The sequence below is a fragment of the Sciurus vulgaris genome (assembly GCF_902686455.1).
Source record: "Sciurus vulgaris genome assembly, chromosome: 5".
NCBI classification, from domain to species: Eukaryota; Metazoa; Chordata; class Mammalia; order Rodentia; family Sciuridae; genus Sciurus; species Sciurus vulgaris.
This window is the reverse complement of record NC_136465.1, coordinates 98,456,134-98,458,651: the sequence shown is the minus strand read 5'-3', so window position 1 is coordinate 98,458,651 and position 2,518 is coordinate 98,456,134. Positions and strand designations below refer to the sequence as shown.

The following is a 2,518-nucleotide window of genomic DNA, read 5'->3' as shown; positions in this document are numbered from 1 at the left end:
TCCAGGGTATCTGGGGATAGCTCCATAGTAGAGCACTTGCCTATCATGTATCAGGCCTGAATTTGATCCCCAGTACTGCAAAAAAAGTGAGGGGGGCAGGATCAAGGGAGCTTATTTGCCTTTTTTCACCATGTGAGGACACAGCAAGAAAGTGAGCCTTCACCAGATGGAATCTACTTTGATGGTGGATTTTCCAGCCTCCAGAACAGTGAGAAATAAACAGTGAGGTGTTTATAAGTCACCTAGTTTATGGTGTTTTGTTAGAGTAGCCTGAACAGACCAGGAAAATGGTCAAAGATCATAACATTGGGAAAAAAGCAAGTTTAACTATTTTATCACTGCAACTTAACATTGTACTGGAGGGTCTAAGTTAGTATAATAAGGCACACACAGAAAATGAACAGATCATCAAGAAGTAAAATGGTTTTTATTCACAGATGACATGATTATATCTGTAGAAAATTCTAAGTGCTCTACAAATAAATAAATAAATAAATAAAACCTACTATAGTTCACAGGTACAAGATATTTATCCCTTGTGAGGACTTTGAAAGTATTGACACTATCATCTACTGCCCTTTCTGTATCGTCCATCAGATTGTAGAGCCGTGAAGTACTCTACACTATGGTAGAAATGGTGCCATCTTATTTTTCATGCTTAAACACAACCACCTGTGTGTCCCCAACTTCTGAGAGGTAAACGTTGTCACAATATCCTATTTCTTCAAGGACAGGAGGAGTCAATCTAGGATGAGCTGTAACACCAACTATTTTACACAATCTTCTGAGATCCCATTTTGAGTTCAGCCTCACCAACATGATGCTGCATTTGTTTGCATAATGAAGAGCCATGTCTGCCACTTTGCCACCCACTACTATGACATTTGCACCAGTATCAGCAATAGCCTTGACTTGTGCAGCCTTGAGATTTTCTTCTCCCTTGCTAAAATTCATCAGTTCTTCAGCAGTCTTTATCAATACTGTTCCCTTAGTTTTTGTTATCATGCCATCAAAAGGATAAAAGTACAATGCTATTTTTGCATCTTTGACAGATGTTAAATCACCTCCAGTTTCCTTAAAAACCACCCTATGCAATACTGAAGAAGAATAGGTACCAGAGCCCAGAATTTTACAAACCCTGATGTTATCAACATTGAAATGGCCAGAATCAGAAAAAAATAGATACACATGCCTGAACAATAAGCTTGGCTAGAAATACTTCATTTCCATCTTTTTACTCATTATGGAGGTACAAAGTAGAGATGACACTTCATCAACATCTCTAGGGTGTTTTGCAGAACAACATACCAAATCAGGAAGAATCTCATGGGATTTTCTGCAGGCCATTTCATAAACTTCTATGACCTCTGAAACTGACAGGCCAGCCCTCAGAAGTTCCTCAACTAATTCCGGAAGAGCTCCAGCAAATATCAGAACAAAGTTTGTGCCATCTCCAACCTCTGGCTCTTGCAAATTATGATCATTTTTGCAGCAGGATTCTGTACTTCTAACTCTCTTAAAATAGCGGCTGCATCATTTGTCACAAACAACTTCTCCATGTGGTTGATGACCATTTTGTTCATTCCATTTGGTCCATATGCTGTACGAGTAGTTTGGGCAAGTTCTGTGCAGACTTGTGTATTTCTAAATGCAGTCTCTTTTCATCCTACAAAATATTTCACTCCCTCCTTGAGCATCTTGGGCAAAGCCTGGGGTGTTGGGGATGTGAAGCACCATAGCCAGCCTGCACAGAGCTGTTTGCACACTTGGTCAGAGGAATGGGAGGAAGCAGGAGGCCGAGGAGAAATTTTAACAAAATATTTATAGCATCTCTATGTTGATACTACAAAACATTGCTGAGAGAAATTAAAGGAGAGCTAAATAAATGGAGAAATATGTTCATGTGTTGGAAAACTCATGTTAAGATATTATTTTAAAATTAATGTAGAGATTTGGTGAAATTCCTATCAAAAAATCTCAGAGGGCCCTTTTTAATTTTAATTTTTTAATTTGTTCTAATGCACAGTAGAATGCGTTTTGACACACTGTACATATGGAGTGCACTTTTGCCTTCCTCTAACTGAACATGGTGCAGAGTCACACTGGTAGTGTAATCATACACGTACATAAGGTAATGATGTCTGTCTCAATTTACCATCCTCACACACCCTCTTCTCTCCCCTAATTCCCTTCTGCCTAATCCAAAGTTCCTTTAAACCCTCCCTCTCCCCATATATAGATCAGCATCTGCTTATCAGAGAAAACATTTGGCCTTTGGTTTTTTGGGTTTGGATTATTTCACTTAGCATGATATTCTCTAGTTCCATCCATTTACCTGCAAATGCCATAATTTCATTCTTCTTTAAGGCTGAGTAATATTCTATTGTGTATATGTACCACATTTTCTTTATTCATTCATCTGTTTAAGGGCATATAGATTGGTTCCATAGTTTAGTTATTGTGACTTTTGCTTCTATAAACATTGATGTGACTGTATTACTGTAGTATGCTGATTTTA

General features: G+C 38.2%; 1 pseudogene across 1 annotated transcript; it reads right to left on the bottom strand.

Annotated features, from left to right (window-relative positions):
- Positions 1-247: 247 nt before the first annotated feature.
- Positions 248-1,707, bottom strand: LOC306662259 (T-complex protein 1 subunit theta-like; annotated as a pseudogene). Its single transcript has 2 exons — positions 507-1,707; positions 248-270 (listed from the first exon to the last, which is right to left on the bottom strand). The product of its transcript is annotated as a T-complex protein 1 subunit theta-like (transcript).
- Between the last annotated feature and the right edge of the window lie 811 nt (positions 1,708-2,518).